This window comes from Scylla paramamosain, unplaced genomic scaffold (genome assembly GCF_035594125.1).
Source record: "Scylla paramamosain isolate STU-SP2022 unplaced genomic scaffold, ASM3559412v1 Contig10, whole genome shotgun sequence".
Taxonomy (NCBI): domain Eukaryota; kingdom Metazoa; phylum Arthropoda; class Malacostraca; order Decapoda; family Portunidae; genus Scylla; species Scylla paramamosain.
In genome coordinates, this window is record NW_026973675.1 from 1097571 (window position 1) to 1117630 (window position 20060).

The 20060-nt window shown below is 40.6% G+C and overlaps 2 long non-coding RNA genes across 4 annotated transcripts; both read left to right on the plus strand.

The window, feature by feature from the left end:
- Positions 1-7287: 7287 nt before the first annotated feature.
- On the plus strand, positions 7288-13497 carry LOC135096962 (uncharacterized). Of its 2 annotated transcripts, XR_010265230.1 has the most exons (3): positions 7821-7958; positions 8515-8615; positions 12987-13497. It is a non-coding gene; the product is annotated as an uncharacterized LOC135096962 (long non-coding RNA). The 2 variants fall into 2 exon arrangements; XR_010265229.1 differs by having other exon boundaries at positions 7288-8615.
- A 1444-nt stretch (positions 13498-14941) lies between these two features.
- Positions 14942-19737, plus strand: LOC135096982 (uncharacterized). 2 transcript variants are annotated; one of them, XR_010265238.1, is made up of 4 exons: positions 14942-15298; positions 15753-15914; positions 17953-18041; positions 18514-19737. It is a non-coding gene; the product is annotated as an uncharacterized LOC135096982 (long non-coding RNA). The 2 variants fall into 2 exon arrangements; XR_010265237.1 differs by having other exon boundaries at positions 14945-15298; positions 15749-15914.
- Positions 19738-20060: the final 323 nt, after the last annotated feature.

The window sequence follows — 20060 nt, forward strand, 5'->3', positions numbered from 1 at the left end:
AACACTGTCACCGTGACATGACGTGAGGTATAAAGGGTTTTCCTCAGTAACACTTAGTAAAGCTGGTATCCTTCAATGACATTTTACGTGGGAAGAATTCATTACTTGATTATAATATTTTTGTAGTACTTTAATTAACTTCTCAAGGTACGAGAAGGTTGTCTGAAGGGTTAATTAACTACTGCTAATCATGTAGTTAATGATCTCACTGCCATCAACTACTTCTTTAGCTTTCACTAAACGACCATCAACTGCTTCGATAGAGAGAGAGAGAGAGAGAGAGAGAGAGAGAGAGAGAGAGAGAGAGAGAGAGAGAGAGAGAGAGAGAGAGGATTATAAGATGTGAGAGAATCTGGAAGGTGTGACGTCACCTTCAGAAATCGCAGCGATCGTGCCTCAGCCATGTAAGTAAAGCAAGAGTCGAGGGCAAAGTTGCCTTGATTTGGCTTGGCAGGTTGTCAGCACGGCACCACTTGGTATTATTCTAGCGACACATTATGAAATTCCATCCAAGTCAGCTGCCGTTGAAGGATAAATGACAAGAAAGAATATTTTCCTAGCAATAAAAAAAAAATCAATGTGTTAAATCAGAAGGATAGAAGGACACGATAGAAAATTTTTAATTTATTAATGGTGAAGTATTACGAAAAGACTCAACTAAAATAGCTCTCTTAACAGATGCTAACACTGCAGAGAGAGAGAGAGAGAGAGACTGAAAAATAATTGGGGATTATTTTACTAGCTTTGGGGCACAACCCACCAGAGGGGCACAACCCACCAGAATAATGAAAACTGACATAAAAAAAAAACTCTTTATTTTCTAAGGACTGAAAGATGGACGATTATTGATTATTGTTGGTAAAAGCAATATTTTCAGTGGGGAGAGAAAGCAGTAGTAGTTTTCTGTCTTGAATGTGCGAGGATCATATTGTAGTGTAATATGTTGTTATCGTCCAAAGTTTTAATGTGTTAGGTACAGACAGGAAGGTCTCACGTGTGTAATCAATAATAGTTCAGAGGAAAGGAGGAACAGCAGCACTAAGAAGGATGAGGCTCCGTCAGAGAAACACAGTACAGAAAAGCTCCTGGCGGGGTAACTAGAATGACTGGGTTTTAGAAGATCATGGATGTTGCCTGCAGGATGAAGGGTCTCGGCTCAAGCTCGATGAACAGAATAAGACAAAGGCAAAGTTGACTGGACAAAACTACGGTGCCAAAAATACGTGTAAATGAGCAAGACAAGAGAGAAGTGCGGAGTGCACTGATGCAGGACTGATGAACATTAGACACTGTGTTCTTGATTAGCAATGGAAGGTCGGGTCAATAGTGTGAAAAACTAGGATGGAAAATATTAGTACAAGTGTGGCTAGAGAACACAGTGTTCCAGGAAGTAAAAATATCGAAAAATATGAAAGAACCATTGTATAATGAAACTTTCTGTTGTGGAAGATCGGGAGTAAAGCTGATGAAAACTGTGTCATCATCATCATCATCATCATTATAATCATCATCATCATAAAATAAGGAAAGCTTCTAAAAATATTATTGAAAGAATGCAACGTGTCGAGAGAGATGGAAATCATGGGAGACGCGCACAGTATTTCTAGTGACTGTAATTTCTGTTTCTCAAACTCAATATTTTTGTATCACCAGTTCTACGTTTTTGTGACAAGAACATGAAGGAGTGTGCGAACGATAAAGTTTCACAAAGCAAAGAACACTTTCGGCAGAAGCAAATTAAAGGAAGAAGAGAGTGAGTGGATGCGGGGCCACTTACCTCGGTGCAATGGTTGGCGCTGAGGTGACGCGTGGTGTGGTGACTGCCTCCTACAGTTTTTACCCGGTTTACGTTCCAGGTGTGTCTGTGTGTGTGTGTGTGTGTGTGTGTGTGTGTGTGTGTGTGTGTGTGTGTGTGTGTGTGTGTGTGTGTGTGTGTGTGCGTGTCTGTGTGTGTGTGTGTGTGTGTGTGTGTGTGCGTAAACGTTAACTCAAATCGATGCATTTCCTCACGTCGCTTACACTCAAGAATTTGACATGTTAATAGAGACGTGTCCTTTCATCCCTCGAGGAGTGATGCCCGCTTGCCTCCCTCTCCAGCACGGCAGGCAAAGAAAACGAGAGTCTGTTCCCCCGCCTCCCCTGGGGCACCTGTTGCAGCCCTGCAGGATTACAGACTTGCAGACTGGAAAGTTCTGCATTAATTTTACCGAATCTCGTAATCTCTTGGTAAATAGGAAACGGCGAGCAACAAGCGACCTTTCCTGGTTATTCATCACGATTCGAGATCATGATCTTAAATGTAACTTGTTTATCAAGGCACATTATATTTACATGTGACAGAGTAGTCAGGCGTGGAGGGAAGGGCGCCTGAAGTGTGTGGACAGTGTGAAGACCAGTGCCAAGAAATGCCGGGGTTTTGAAAGCCGGAGAAACTCGGTGATGGTAAACTGTTGACGGTAAAAGATTAATGGGAAACTTTTTGGTGGTGCAAGTCAGATGAAAAATCTTTAAAGGTGGAAAAAAATATGGGATATTTCCGTGATGGAAGAAAGATAAGGAGTTTGTCGTGGCTGGTGACTGGCGGCTGGTCAGTGTTGGTGTCTTCACTCCATGGAGAGAGTTCTGAAAGTTGATAGAATAAAGACACGTATAAAAAAAAGCATAGAAGAATGAAAGCAGCGTTAGTTAAAGAGTGGAAGGTTTTCATCACATCACTGGTTCACTTCAGGCTGAAACACTAGCAAAGGCAAACAGTTACATCGAAAACAAACCACCAGCCAGGGACGCTCAGTGGAAATTCGATAACAGCCAATACCTGCCGTGAAATTACCTCGTGCCGCCGCCGCCCTTCACGCCACCACGCCTCAGGACGCACCATTATAATGTAAAAAAAAAAAAAAAAATGCAAATATGAATCCAAAGGGCTTTCAGATATACAAGTGTACGGACAGTGTTCTGTGTTGACGGAGAAAGGCGTGGAGAGTGACGGTGGGGAGCATATAGGTGTAGGATTTTTTTTTTTTTTTTTAAGCAACACTAGTTGCCTACGTATTGTATTGTATCTGCACATGTTGTCGTTGCTGTTATTGCTGCTTCTGCTGCTGATGATGATGATAGTGATAATGATAATGTAATATACTAAGGCTTCAGAGGCGGTGTTGCCTTTTTTTTTTGCGGGGGGGGGGGGTTGGGTAGCGGATGCAGTAATGCAAACAGGTCTAGCAAACTGATGAATTGGCATTTACTTTGACAGAGTAGGTGTTGGTGGTGGTGGTTGTGGTGGTGGTGGTGGTGGCGGTGATGACGGCAGCAACAATGATGGCCAAGGACAGAAAAAAAAAGGTTGCAAATTTGCTAGTGTGCGTCAGCGCTCGATAGCTAATCACAAGGAGCACTACAGGAGAACAAGAGGAAGGGAGAGAAGATGAATGAAGGAGAATCGAGGAGAAACAACGGGAAAGACTGGGAAGGGTTTAGCACTGTACCATAACAAGACTCAACACAGACGCCTTTGTTCGATAGTGCTCAATCATTCACAATCTTAGACTGAAAAATAAATAAAAAGTAAACGCACCGAAGAAAATACACATTAAAAAAATAAAGATGAAGCACACTATCTGAAGACCTGTATTATATTTATACCGATATACTACAAAAAAAAAAAAAAAAAATCAAAGGATAAAGTACATTGATATACTTTATGGCTAAACACAACCAACTCCCTCTTTAAGTGTATCGCAGTGAGAGAGAGAGAGAGAGAGAGAGAGAGAGAGAGAGAGAGAGAGAGAGAGAGAGAGAGAGAGAGAGAGAGAGAGAGAGAGAGAGAGATACGGATTAACACTGAGCACAAGTGTCAAATTATCATCTTGGAGCAGGAAAGTGGTAATATCCTTGGAGAATCCCGTATGAGATGAGATGAGAGGGAAGAGTGGCAGCAGACCATGAAGCAGCGAATATTGACAAGTGGCATTAATAAACACACACGTCTTGCTCTTCTTTCCCCTTCGCTTGATCGCGTTTGGCTCAACATTCGGGTCTTCCTTGGCTGTCTTCCTGTTGTTCCGTAGGTGTCTCTAATGATGAGGAAGGAAGTACACGCTACGACAAACAATGATGGAAGTAGTAGTAGTAGTACCAGTAGTAGTAGTAGTAGTAGTAGTAGCAATGATAATAATAATAGTAATAGTCTGGCTATATTTAATTTATCTGACTATATACCAGGCCGCATCACACACTCTTAGGCCCTGCTGTAAACGAACAGTCTCGTAAACATAATAATAAAAATGATTATAATAATAATAATGATAATAATAATAATAATAATAATAATAATAATAATAATAATAATAATAATAATAATAATAATAATAATAATAATAATATAATAATAATAATAAGAGTAATATGATGAAAACAAAAGTAATAACGATAATATTGACTTTTTTTTCATCCGGAGGCATATACATCTTATAAGAAACAATTGACACACACAATAATTACAAAATATATTAACAATGGTAAAAGAAATCAATGTTATAGTAAAGTACAACTCAATGAAAAAAATACTAATAATGTTCTATATTAATATGAAAACCAATACTTTCAGAAGCACAGGTGCATTCTTATCAACCATCCTCTGGAAATTGTTAGAGATCATTCCCTTGCATTATATAATTACTCCACGTCCTTAATATATATATATATATATATATATATATATATATATATATATATATATATATATATATATATATATATATATATATATATATATATATATATATATATATATATATATATATATATATATATATATATATATATATATATATATATATATATATATATATATATATATATATATATATATATATATATATATATATATATATATATATATATATATATATATATATATATATATATATATATATATATATATATATATATATATATATATATATATATATATAAAGTCAACCAATTATGAACATTCTCTCTCTCTCTCTCTCTCTCTCTCTCTCTCTCTCTCTCTCTCTCTCTCTCTCTCTCTCTCTCTCTCTCTCTCATGGCGGAGGCTAAAGATAGTCAGGTTTACTGCACAGACATACTAGATTCGCATTTATAATCGTTGTGATGTTTTATTTCTGCTTATTTTGACAGTCTCTAGTGAAGTTATTGGAGTTTAAAATGGTATTGTCATCATTCTGGTGATAGTTTTATCAAGGAGTGAGAAAATACGTACACGAGCCTAACTAGCCATCTTAGTGAGAGATCGAAGCCTTTAACCCTTTAACTGCTATCTGGTACACCTTTCCTCAATTACTAATCACTCTGAGACATTTCTACTTGTTCTGCAGCCATCTGCAATCTTTAAACTGTGTACAAATTGCAAAATCTATTCTTTTTAATCCCCTTCTTGTAGATGCTTATAAAGATTTCAGGCACTACTTTTGGTGGTGGTAATTGCTTCGTGTCGCAGTGGAAGGGTTAAGAGTCCTGATGAGATGACGAAGCCTTTAATTTAAGAGTACAGGATTCAGACATACATTCATTCATACCTACGTCATGAGTTCCCCCAGGCTAAATTTCACCACTAAGACTCCGCGTTTAAGATGTCGTCCAAAAATAATTTCGCTCTACTTTTCTTTTATATTTGTATTTTATTCTACTTAATTATTCGTTCATTCATTTCTTTCTTTATTTTTTTGCATGGGTGAGATATTCGTGGGGAATCATTTACTCGCATGGAATTTTGTAAGCAGCCGTGCAGTCGCCAGCCAGCCTTACCTATCGTGGCCATGTGAAGGCTGCGTGCGTCCACCCACAAATACCACCAGTGATAAGATGATCCTGAGAGGAGCTGAAATTAGACCTTGCAAGATAAACCAACAGACAATGGAACTTTCCCTCTCTCCCCTCACTCCTGTGCTCCCCGTCAGCCTTTCTTGCCTCGGGAAATGAAGCACGGTACATCCTTCAAGAACCATATTCATAAACCCTCTTCTCTTTCACCACCATCATTTTTAAAGGCCACAGAGATGATTAGCTCCCAAGCCCATGGTCGCGAGGCTGTTTCTGGGAATCGATGGACCACCTCAGAAATCATGAATCGGTTGTAATTATATTCGATATAATTATGATTTTAACCTAGATTATATAATCTGTATTGTTAATTATGATTAGTTAGTGTAATATGTAAAAAATAGGCGTTAATTAACACACGTACACACACCTAGGAACGCCAGGTCAGGCCAGGATTGCTATTAGGGCTGCAGCCAAAGGAGTGATGAGAGTGCTGCTGGCCAGTGTTGGTGTCTTCACTCCACGCAGCGGCTCAGTGGAGTTTGGCGTGTAACAAGAGTGACGGTTAGTATTGTAAACATGCGTGTGACAAGTCAGTAGAATAAACATGCATGTGGAAAAAAAAAAAAAAAAACTTGTATAAAATAAAGGTGCATTAGAGTGAAACGTTTCCCATCCCGCCACAAGTTCACTTCAGGCTGCAAAAATCGAAAAGCTCACGGCTCTGGCTATCGTTTTGTTGCAGCTCCGTGAAAACTCGATAGCGGCCAATACCTGCCGGGGAATCATCCCCTTGTTGCGCCGCCGCCCGTGACGTCACCACGAAAAGATACACAGTGCGACAGACAATACTCGTGTAACCTGGAATGAGGCGGAGGGTGCGGCGAAGTGGTCAGCTGTGGCTGTGGCCGCCTTCAGCCCACCCGCCTGACTGCTCCTCTTTGTCACCGAGTCATGGGAAAGTCGAGGTGTTATATATAGTAAACGCCTCGCACCTGCGCCTCCTAAATGCTTAATCCTTTCACTGTCGGATCATTTTTCTTTTTATCATCTGCTACTTTATAGGCGCTCATTTGTGTACAGTGACTCCTCCCCTACAGTTCTTTATTTACTTTATTCTTTTTAGTAATAGCTGCTGATTGCATAGAGCTCGGAAACTGTTAGTAGAAGTGAATAGATTGACAGTGAACACGTAACACACAGTGTGTGTGTGTGTGTGTGTGTGTGTGTAAAGACGGCACCCTAATTAATGAAGCAGATTCCCTGCCTGTATTTCTAACAAAAGTGCCAAAAGAAATGTTTCACGATACACCGTATCTTGAAACATTTCTGCCCGCACCCTGACTACTTTCAAGAGGCTGTAGTTGAAATTACACGAGTTTTAAGAGTGTTTCTGTGGTTCTAGTTACAGACTGGTAAGGTCTCTACAGCATCAACGGGAGAACCAGTCTTGAAAACCCGGGTAAATATTTCTGTGGCCTTTGAAAATAGTCTGGTGAAAGAGCAAGGCCTTTCAGAATACAAGCACATAACCTTGCTTCATGAAAAACAAGTGCATTCATGATACCTAAGACTGCCTTGCTACATTCCCCCAGTGACTAATGTATCTTTTTTTTTTCTTTATCTCGTAGCATTAGTCTGTCTGTCATTGATGAAAACACCCGCACTACATGTATTACGTTATTTCATTAGTCTCAAGTCGCTATTTCAAGTCTATATAAGCCTCAATAAATACGAGAGCTGTGGTGGTGGTCTGCTTCCCGTCTGCCAATCAGAGCGTTCTATTTTTCCGTTTTCTTTCGTATTCTTCGTAAAGCTCACGCATCCTTCATTTGTCGTTACTTCTTGCCTCACAGAGTATTGGTAAGTGTCTTCTACTGGTAATAATAACCGTGATTCTATTATTTTGTATCATTACAAGTAGTATTGCGAGAGTGGCTCCGTTCTTAGTGACAATTACCTCAGCACAGCCTTCACCAATCAGCGCCAAGTATTCAAGTCACGTGATACTCTCTCCTCGCCGTCTCCTCAGCCATTCGCCCTGCGCCCGCTGACGTGACGAGTCCCCGGTTGTGTTACGGCGGTGAAGCGGTGTTGCGTCTGTCCCTGGCGGGCATGTTGTGGTGGACTGCGGTGTGGAGGGAGAGGTGGATGTGAGTATGGCCTGGTGGTGGATAGGGAGGAGTGGATAGTGGAAGAGAGATGTGGAGAGTAGGATGGTGGAAGGGGGAGGTGGAGGTGGCTATGGCGGACGTGACTGGGTTGAGGTGGTGGTTGTGGTGGTGTTTGGTATGGTTGGAATGGTTGTAGAGGGTGTTGGTAGTGATGGTGAACGTGACTGGCTTATGTTAAAGGTGGTTGTGGTTGTTGGGGATGGTGGTGGTTGTGTGACAGTGGTGGGTGCAGCGGACGCAACGATGTTGTGGTTGTTGGGTGTGGTTGAGGATTGCGATGGTGGTGGTGGTGGAGGTGGTAGGTGGCGGTGGTCGTAGTCGGAGCGGGCTAAGCGGTGGTGGTGGTGGTGTAAAAAGGTGTTTATCGGACGGAGTGGAAGTGGTGGTGGTGGCGGTGATACGATTATCAGGGATGAGAGAGAGAGAGAGAGAGAGAGAGAGAGAGAGAGAGAGTGTGTGTGTGTGTGTGTGTGTGTGTACTCCTATAATCAGCAAATTGCAGTCACTCGTTCGCTGTTTCACCTCCCTGTTTCAGGCCTTCTCTCCCCTTCCCTTCCTCCTCGCTCCCTTCCTAGCCTGCCCGCCACCCTCTCCCCGCTTTTCCCTGCCTGTCCTCCCCTGCTCCTCGTGTCCCAGGTGAGTGTTGCCTTATTTGAGTCAATGTATAATGGTTTTTATTTGAGATTGAAGCTCCACACGTAATGAAAGGTAGTAATCTGTGGTTTTGTATACTATTATTGGACTATTTATGTAAACTTACAATAGAAAATTAATTCTATTAGGAAATGTGTGCATATTTAAACAATTTCATCTATATAATGACCTGTGTGATGTGACGTCAGTGAGAGAGAGAGAGAGAGAGAGAGAGAGAGAGAGAGAGAGAGAGAGAGAGAGAGAGAGAGAGAGAGAGAGATTGACAGCAAATGAACCAATATTTTAACTTTCCTGACTCTGATGATGAAAGTTATATGACTGAGGCTGCAGTTAAGTAAGCTGAGAAGCTGAGCAGATAAATATGAGTACACCACCTGTCTGTCTGTCCGTCTTTCAGTCAGTCAGTCAGTCAGTCGGTTGATGGAGGACTGGTGGGGAGACCACTCTGTGTCTGTCTGTCCGTCTTTCAATCAGTCAATCAGTCTGTTGATGGAGGAATGGTGGAGAGACCAGTATGTATCTGTCTGTTCGTCTTTCAATCACACAGTCAGTCAGTCAGTCTGTCAGTCACTTGATGGAGGACTGGTGGAGAGAGCAATCTGTGTCTGTCTGTCTCTACGTGATGCTTCCCTCCGCCGTTTCATTACGTAGACAAAATACATGAAAGGGAAATATTGGTTTTATGGACAGGTGTGGTGGTGGTGGTGGTGGTGGCGCCATTAGTAGTATTCAGGTGTCATACCTGTAACGTAATAAGGAATGAAGGCAGGACGTATGCGATGGCAGCTTGAAGGTAACAATTGGTGATGAAAGGTGGTGGTTGGTGGTGGTGGTGGCAGGGGCTGTGAGGGCTGCCTGTTACCACCACCTTCACTATCCCAAGCGCACATCTCTCGCTGACCCTTCGCTCCCCCGTTCTTTCCCTGCCCTCAATTCATCACCCCCCCCCCCTCTCTCTCTCTCTCTCTCTCTCTCTCCTCTCTCTCTCTCTCTCTCTCTCTCTCTCTGTCTCTGGATTTAGCCGGCTATCCTCTCAGCCTCATCCTTCACGTACTGCTTCCCTCCCTCTCTCAGCCATTCATCCTGACTCACTCCCATTGTTTCCTCAAGTCTCTCTCTCATCCCTCATTCATCCTTTTATTCTTATGCTTCCATCATTCACTCTTCCTCTCCTTCCTCACTCCTGTCTCTCTGATATTCACTCACCCTCAACCATCTCATCTACTTTCACCCCCATTCCTCCCTCATCCCTTCCCATATGGTTCTTTTCCCCTACACCCCCCCCCCTCTCTCTCTCTCTCTCTCTCTCTCTCTCTCTCTCTCTCTGCAGACGAGTGCAGTTGTGTTCTGAGTCAGTTTTTCTAATGTTTGTGAAGTGGTTGGCGTGGGTGGCAGGGGGCGTGGAGGGCGTCACGCTGGTAGTGTAGAAAAGAAAGCGAGAGAAAAGTGATGCGTCACTGGTGTTTAATACCTGAGTGAAGTACTGGCGTCGTAAAGACCATTTCTGTCCATTGTGATTTCTGAGTTTAAGTAATGAGGCTTTGTAATGGGTCGTTTATCATTTATTTTATTTTTCACGTGGACAAAAATTGTGCTTACTTTATATATATATATATATATATATATATATATATATATATATATATATATATATATATATATATATATATATATATATATATATATATATATATATATATATATATATATATATATATATATATATATATATATATATAAGTAAACACAATTTTCCTTCACATCAAGTTGTCATCAAAACTTGCTCCATTCATTCCATTGCCAAACTGAGACCATGTACCCTGACACATTAACAAAAAAATAAATAAATAAAAAATCCCTTTACCTTTCTCTACTGAGAGAGAGAGAGAGAGAGAGAGAGAGAGAGAGAGAGAGAGAGAGAGAGAGAGAGAGAGAGAGAGAGAGAGAGAGAGAGAGAGAGAGAGAGAGAGAGAATGGTGGCCAGAGTAAGACGAAGGAGAAAGCAAGTTAAACAAAACAAATGGAAAGTGAGAGAAAAGCAAGAAAATACAGATGAAAAGAAAATCTGCGGTAAAAATGCACCGCTGAAACAAAAACGAATAAGAAAGTGTAATGAAACGATGAGATAATTTTGTGTTTTTGTGAGCCCGCAATTATGCTGCACCCACCCTCTACCACTACTACCACTACTACTACTACTCCTACCACTGCAATTTATGAGCAGTAGGTGACAGAAACGAAGAAGCGCAAACACCTGGAGATAGGTGAGCTTGATAGGAAGTTACAAGTAGAATATGAAGTAAAACTCAAAGACTCACTGAGAGAACTTGAGAGGACTGTGAAGAACAACTCATGAACATTACGCCCTAAGTGGACGACCTGTACGAGGCCAAGGTGAGAGTGAGAGTGAGAGGGGAGTAGGTAGGTGACGGATTTGAACTGGAGAAAGATTAGGGTGGAGAGAATTGAAGGTTGTAACTTCTAGGGACATTGGGAGGGAGTGAGAGAGTGAGAGGGGAGTGGGTAGGTGACGGTTTTGGACGTTAGAAAGACTACGGTGGAGAGAGTTATATAAAAAAAAAATGGTGTTATATTAAGTAAAATCAGTCAATATTTAACACGTCAGGCGCCACACGCACCACCGCCGTTACATTTCAGACTATTCAAAGTTGCCGTGTGTACCACTGGCCCAACATTTATCACTTTTCTTCCCTTTTTTTTTTTTTTTACAATGAATTCCATTAAATAATGGGCAAAAATGAAACGCAAATCTTTTAAACAAATGTTGATTATTAATTATCATAATTTTTAATGAGGCAAATATAATAATGGTAAAAAAATGAAAGAGTATCTTTTGTGAAGTGACATTGTAACTGGTCAAAATACAAAGGTGGAACTCTAAATGGTAATAATAAAACTTGTCTCAGTCACGGCTCAACATATAGATGTAGTATCCTTAACAACTGTCATCTATATATTCTTTTATTATAAAGCAAATCTGTGATTGCAAAACAACATAACATTTTTACCTACTCTTATTGAAATCATTACTATCATTTCTTGCACAAAGGAGAACTTTTCCTGTAACAAATGAAAGCCTGTGTCCTGTTTGCAGCTGCACAAAGAAAAGGCTTTATCCTTCAACATTCATATAAACAGCTTCTTCATTCCTTGTGTAGTGAAAACAGTGACTCAAGAAATGATTGCAGCAAATGTGTGAAGGTCGCTATTGATGGAGAGAGTGCTTTCTTTCAAAACATGGGAGGCATACATGTACCTTCCCATCACACTGATCACATACACTCTTCACTCTCCTACCTTCTCAAGCTGCACTTGTCCGTCCTTCATTCACACTATAGATTTGACAGCGCCCTCTGCACCTTTTTCCCCGCTCTTCTAGAGTGACCTTGCAATCCAACAAGAAAATGGTGTTCTCTTACCTCCCAGAGAGAGAGAGAGAGAGAGAGAGAGAGAGAGAGAGAGAGAGAGAGAGAGAGAGAGAGAGAGAGAGAGAGAGAGAGAGAGAGAAAGAGAGAGGGAGGGGGGCTACAATAGCCCCCCTCCCTCCCTCTCTCTCTCTCGGTTTGTCTGTCGGTTTCTTTTTTTTTTTCTATTTTGTTTAATCTACTACTACTACTACTACTACTACTACTAATAATAATAATAATAATAATACTCGTACTACTACTACTAATCGTACTACTACTACTACTAATCGTACTACTACTAGTACTACTCGTACTACTACTACTACTTCTACTACTACTACTACTACAACAACAACAACTACTACTACTACTACTACTACTACTACTACTAACACATCTACTACCACCACCACCACCACCACCACCACCACCACCACCACCACTACTACTACTACTACTACTACTACTACTACTACTACTATCACCACCACCACCACCACCACCACCACCACCACCACCACTACTACTACTACTACTACCACCACCACCACGAATACCACCACCACTACTACTACCACCGCCACAACCACCACTACTACCACCGCCTCCACTACTACCACCGACACTACCACCACCACCACCACCATCACCACCACCACCACCACTACTACCACCGTCACCACTACTACCACCGCCACCACCACCACTACTACCACTACCACTGCTACCACCACCATCACCACTACCACTACTACTACCACCACCACAACCAACACCACCAACACCACCACAACCACCGCCACCACCACCACCACCACCACCACTACTACTACCACTACCACTGCTACTACTACTACTACCAGCACTACCACCAGTACTACTACTACTTTTACTGCTACTACTACTACTACTACTACTGTTGCAGGTGACCCATGAACTACCTCTAACAATGGTGATGAAGAACCAGAAGTGGGTTGTAGGTGACGAGATAACTATCCCAGGTCATCCCGGAAGTGGCGAGGTGACCCCATACAGCTCCACAAGGTCGTGGAGGACGCCAGATATAGCCACGTGGTCGCCTACACTCAGCCATCCACCTCACCTGCCCCAGACTGCTACCCGGACACCATCCAGCCACAAGAACCCAGATAAGCACTTCCGGGGTCCTTGGTTGTGGTTAGCTAGCTAGTTTGTTTAGGGGTCACTTGCTGTACATAGGAACCCTCCTCGGTCTGCTGCTATTTTTTTTATTTTTATTTTTGAGGTGTAACGCTGTCCTCTACGTGAGAGTGATAGTGTTTATATTTATTTATTTTTTTTTCCTGAAGACCAGTTCTGAGGTTATCTTGGAGGTTAACGGAGAAGAGTTCTTCACACCTGTGTTTGTTGTTTTATTTTATTTTTTTATTGGTCACTTTTTGTTTTTTGTTGTGATTGTTATTAATTTTATTTATTTGTATTGAAATATGTGAGTGTGAATGCAGCACAATATATAAAGGTGTGCATTCCAGAGTGAAAGGAAGGCGTGCCTATTTAATCACCAGATTTTGATTGATTGAAGCAAATGAAAACTTTGGTGTGAGTACCTTACAAAGACACTTGACAATACTAATGTCACCTCACCTCGTGGTTTCACCTTAAACCTACAAACATTGGCTGGACACAAGGTCATAGAAATAATTTATTCTCATTTATTCTCATCTTTACAAATTACAGTCTTTACACATCAAAGTAACTAATCACCTTTATTCATCCACTTGAGGGGGTTGAAGGATCGCTAGTCCCATATTAAATTGCCTGTGTTCAACTCGCCTCTCCTCCCTCATTTACTGACCAATTCATTTAAAAAATATTTTGATCAGGAAGGTTGCAAGAAGAATGTCTGCTATCTTTTTTTTTTTGTACGGTAAGATTTTTTTTTTTCGATGAAAAAGTAAAAAAAAAAAACTGAGTGTCAAATATTTACTTTCAAAAATTTGTCAGAAATCAAAATCAGTTACAAACAAAAATGACGACAGCAGACTTTGTTCGCCTCTCACAGCTTGATAAGCCGCAATGGCCCATCTGTGTGTAACACCAATAACAACGGAGATCATTTTTATATGCAAAAATCCGCCATTTTAAGTTATGTCAAAGTTTAAGGGGTGACTATAATACACCTATTGCAGCTAAGGACTTGAAATTCACATGATATATACATCACAATATGTTGAAAAACAGATATAGATTAATTTAGTTACTACGATTGGTTTTGTACATAGGCCTAAAGTAATTCATGATTTCACCCTTAATTACCCGGGGGGGAGGGGGGAAGGCGGGTGAAAACAATTTTTGTTATATTTCGACTTTTAGATCAAAACCAGTGTTTAACTGTTTGAAATAAATAAAATATTAATGCAAAAGATATCTAATGCAGACACATTGACTATTTCCTAGATTTACGGAAAAATATTTATCTTATTTTTCGTATATAAATTTGAAAAAAATAGTTAGACCTAAAATTACGTACTCTCTAATGTTGTACGCAGCAAAAGAACCGTAGATATTCATAGGAGACTGAGGAAGAACGGGTACGCCAGAAAGAAAAAAAAAAAAAAGTCATGTCTCGCAGCGGGCGAAACCGTGAAATTTCATAACAGAAGACCTCATTACATAAGGGGATATATATATATATATATATATATATATATATATATATATATATATATATATATATATATATATATATATATATATATATATATATATATATATATATATATATATATATATATATATATATATATATATATATATATATATATATATATATATATATATATATATTTATCTATTTATCTATTTATTTATTTATCAAAACGTTACATATATAAAAAATGGGGGAAAAAAATGTAGAAAATAAAAAAAAAAAAAAAAAATTCATATCCGGAACGTACAACGACACCCTTGATGCAAAACATGTTTGCGCGCCTGACGATGTTAAGACACACGACACACACTTCCCTTGAGAAAAGATGATAGCCTTCACGAGTGTCTTACTATTTCTTTGCAGAGCCCCTCTTCTTGATGACGACGCGTACACTGTCAGCTACACTTTGCAGTGTGTTACTTAAATTTTTCTCTATCTTTGTATCTCTCCATTTCAGATAAATTGTTATCTTTCCAAGGGTTGAGAAGAACATGGTCGTGGTTCAAGTGAAGCCACTACAGCCACTCCCTGACAAGCCTTCCACACCGGTGAGTGTTGTTCAAGCATGTATTAGTATTGCTAATTCCTTATTTCCTAGAACATCTACCACTATATAATGGAAATGTCTTTCCAACACAAATAACGTCAAGGAAAAATAAACTCTACACTAACTAAGTGATGAAAAACGTAGTAGCATCATCCGCTGCACAAAACAATACAGCAGCGAAGTGACACTGCCAGGACTTGAACCAACACCTGCCTGCCTCACTGACACCTGCCGTGGTGCAAGGGAGTGCCGAGGCCTGTGCTGCCACCACGCTGAGAGAGGGAGGAAGAGAAGAGCATCAGAGAGGAATGACCGTGGCAGGAAGGATGGTGTGTTAGGTGACTGGTTCAGACAGTGACAGTGGACAGAAGAAATGCTGGAGAAAGATTAGACCACAGGTGGTTCATGTTGTAGTTGTTCAAGATTTCGATGAAAACTTTTTTTTTCCTAGACAGACAGTGACAGCAGACACACAAGAGACGATGGTGTGGTGGACAAGAGGATGCAGGGAGACAGCAGACAGAATGGAAGCTACAGATGAAAGAAGAGCAGGTCAAGCCATGGCAGCAGACACATAGACAGACAGATTGGATAAGAAAGAAGTATTATTTAGTGAGGTAAGGAACTGTACAACCCTTCACAGTGCTGACTACTTGATAGCAGAGGTGGTTCATGTTGGTTCAGGATTTGGTTTGAAGCTGTTATGTGAAAAGAAAAGTCTGAGGAACGAGAGGTTGTATTGTCACTTGTCAACAAAGTGGCAGAGTATTGCTATAACATTTATAGCCAAAGCTGTACCAGCTGCCTGAGTGTGTCATGTCCATTGTGTACTTACAGTCACCTTTGTCATGTCTACGCTAGTGGAGGAGAGGGAAGAACAAACCTTGAATCGTCCAGGGTTAGAGTTTTTAGCAAAGGTTTGAGCGAAGAGTTCAGCTTTAGAGATAGATGTGATAGCAGTGGTGCCATCTGGTTGAAATAAAGAAGGGAAAGGAGAAGCAAAGTTATTATAGATGTTTTTGGGTAAGTGCCAGAAGTCACGAGGGAGAGTTAGATCTTGAAACGTTTTGACACTTTCTGTTAATGAAGGAGTTTTTTTTTGGCTAATTGGAGAACAGACTTGGCATGGCAGAAATGTAAAGTGCATTAGATTCCGGTGATGGAAGAAGGCTTAAGCACCTTTGGTGGGCCACCTCTCTATCATGTATAGCACGAGAACAAGCTATGTTAAACCAAGTTTAACTTTGGAAGGTTTAGGTCGAGAAAAAGAGTGAGGAATGTACGCCTCCATGCCAGACACTATCACCTCTGTTATGCGCTCAGCACACAAAGACGGGTCTCTGACACGGAAGCAGTAGTCATTTTCCAAGGAAAATCAGCAAAATACCTCCATGTTCCCCCAACTAGTACAGGCAAAACGCCAGTGGCACCTTCCTTTTGGGGGATCCTGAGGAGGGATTGGAGCGATAGGACAAGATACAGATATGAGATTGTGATCGGAGGAGCCCAACGGAGAAGAAAGGGTGACAGCATAAGCAGAAGGATTAGAGGTCAGGAAAAGGTCCAAGAATGTTGGGCCTATCTTCAAGACGGTCAGGAATACGAGTAAGGTGTTGCACCAATTGCTTTAGGTCGTGGAGAAGAGCAAAGTCTAAGGCTAGTTCACCAGGATGGTCAGTGAAGGGAGAGGAAAGCCAAAGTTGGTGGTGAACATTGAAGTCAGTCTCCAAGAATTAAGATCTCTGCAAAAGGGAAGAGAGTCAATGTGCTCCACCTTGGAAGTTAAGTAGTCAAAGAATTTTTCATAGTCAGAAGAGTTATTTGAGAGGTATACAGCACAGATAAATTTAGTTTGAGAGTGACTCTGTTTTCGTACCCTGGTGGTGGAAAACTCGGAAGATTCAAGAGAGTGGAAAGCAGGTTAAGTCATTGCGCACATGAACACAGCATCCAGCTTTGGATCGAAAATGAGGATAGAGAAAGTAGGAGGGAACAGAAAAGGGGCTACTGTCAGTTGCCTCAGACATCTGAGTTTCAGTGACGAAAGGATGATGAAGCTTAATAGAGGAGAGGCACTGTTCTACAGATTGAACGCGAATGTTGCAGAAGTTTATGAAGAAAAACTGAGAGGGGTATCAAGACATTTAGGGTCGTTACCAGAAGAGCAGTCTGACCCGGGGACAATTGTGGTCCGCTCACCAGATGGGGTCTCCGAGGCTGGTGTAGGAGTGTGTGTAATAATTAGGTGCTGGTAGTTGTTTTGTGTGCAGGAAGAGAGATATCTCCATGACTATAACGTTTGGTACGATTGAAAACATCCTTTGGTTTCCACAGATATGTACACACTAGTAGTAATAGTTTTCACCTGTAGCACCAGAAACAGTCTTCCTCACACGAACCGTTTTACTGCCGGGACTTGAAGGCTGATGAAGCAGTGCGGCGGAGGTCACGCCTCTCAGAGTGTTTATACTTGTTGTCAACACCGCCATAACTAATACAAACTCTTTAGTGCAGGTAGTTAAATAACTGCAATCATTGTTCCAGATTCCTAAATTCACAAAGTGCATAACTCATTCCAAGTTTTTATTGCAGATAATTAAAGTTTTAGTGAAATAATTATTCCTATTCCTAATGTTGTGTGGTGCATTATCTCAGACAGGACCACTGGAAGCTGTCAGAGTGCTGTGGCACGTGGCAAGAACCAAGTGTTCAGGAGCACACACTGTCCCTTCACCAGTCAGCAGGTTACGAAAAACAATGCAGTATTTTGTTGAGTAATCAAAGTAATAAAATGTAAATGATAAAATGTCAGTACTGATTTAGAGTGTCACACTCCACCATGGCAAAGACTGCCGGCTGAGTAATATTCAAGTTGTATTAGTGAGACTCAATGTTAATTATAAGGCAGGTGTAAAAAAAATAGTTAAAAATGTATCATAGTACAAGAAAATGACAATTCAAAATGTAAACATATCTTTAACAAGTAGACTTGAATGGTCATTAAGTAGTACAGCAGACCCTTCCTACAGTAAATTCACTATTATTTGTAGACTGGCCTTATTTGTCTCTCATTATTTTACTTTTCTCATTATTCTGTCTTGTTTTATCATCAATACTTGAGTGCCTTCATTTATCTCTATTATTGTGACTTTCTCTCATTATTATGTTGCTCATGTTGTCTACTCTCATCATCTGATGGACTGCTCGCCTTCACAGGTCTGGGCGGCTTGGAAGCCTCACTACAAACTGAAGACCCGTTCACTTGAAGGACACAGTTGGAGTTATTTTTAAACGAGAGCTTCAGGCAGAAAATTCGAGTGGATTTTCAACTCTAAAAATAACTTTTTTGGGGGGATATTTTGAACCTTCTTTATCTTGAAAAATAACTCCAGATATTATGACTCTAGCTGGAAGTTGACCTGAGCAATGTAGGGTTTGCTGCAGTGAGATTACCAAGGCACGAGTGTCTGGGATTTAAAGATGATGGATAGGTGTCCTGTGTGCTGCTGTGCTGGGAGGAGAGGAGCAGCAGCAGTCGTGGGGCTCTGTTGCTGCTGTCACTGGTGCAGCTGTTCACTCCTGCAGCTACCTTCCCTCAACATACTGTGTCTTCCCTCACCTGCAATGAACAACTATGAACAATACTTCTCCTGCGATGAGGAACAGTGAATAACACCTCTCTCTCTCTCTCTCTCTCTCTCTCTCTCTCTCTCTCTCTCTCTCTCTCTCTCTCTCTCTCTCTCTCTCTCTCTCTCTCTCTCTCTCTCTCTCTCTCTCTCTCTCTCTCTCTCTCTCTCTCTCTCTCCACAGTATGTCCCCCACAGTATGTTTACAAACCCACAGTGACTCTCCACAGCCCCTCACCAACAATTGTCTCCTTCACACACACACACACAAATGTTAGAATCTTGTAGTGTCTACAACAAGGAATGGAACCGAAATCGACAAGCCAAATTTTCTTCCAGCCTGCGTGAGTGTAGTGAGGCTCAATGTGTGTGTACAAGTGAAGAATATATATTAGATGCTTGACTCAAAAATATGAGGCTTACACAAAAATACAGGACACAACTTGAGTGTGGTGAGTCAAAGGTGAGTCAAAATGCTCAACTTTGAATTAACTTACAACAAAAACTAACTAAATAAAACACACTATAAAGAAATAATCTCATCAATTAACACTGAAAAAAAAATATATATACACCAACACAAAATAAATAAATAAATAAATAAATGAAGACTAAATCAAGCAAATTAATCTGAACGCTAACACACAAACCAACATAGTCGTATATTTTTTAACACTACGGTGAAGAAAGATAATGAAGCTTTAACATTGAGTGAAAGAGAGAGAGAGAAATTTGTGGTCTTCCTAAATTCTCTCTCTCTCTCTCTCTCTCTCTCTCTCTCTCTCTCTCTCTCTCTCTCTCTCTCTCTCTCTCTCTCTCTCTCTCTCTCTCTCTCTTACACAAACAATAAAAAAAACAAAAAAGTAAATAAACAAAATACAAGCAAATAATAATAGCCGTCCACACCAATCCACATACACCAAGCCATCCCAATCCAGCCAATCACGAGCCAGCAGCAGACACACCAAGAGGATTGGGAGAAAGAGGAAAAAGAAAAAAATGAAAAATAATGGATACCGGGAGAATAAGAAAAGAATAAGAAAAAAAATGGCGAATCAAGAGAAAAATGAGAAAAATAAAGGAAAAAAATACGAATAAAATCAAAAGGAAAAAATGAGGGAAGAGAAAAAATGGGGT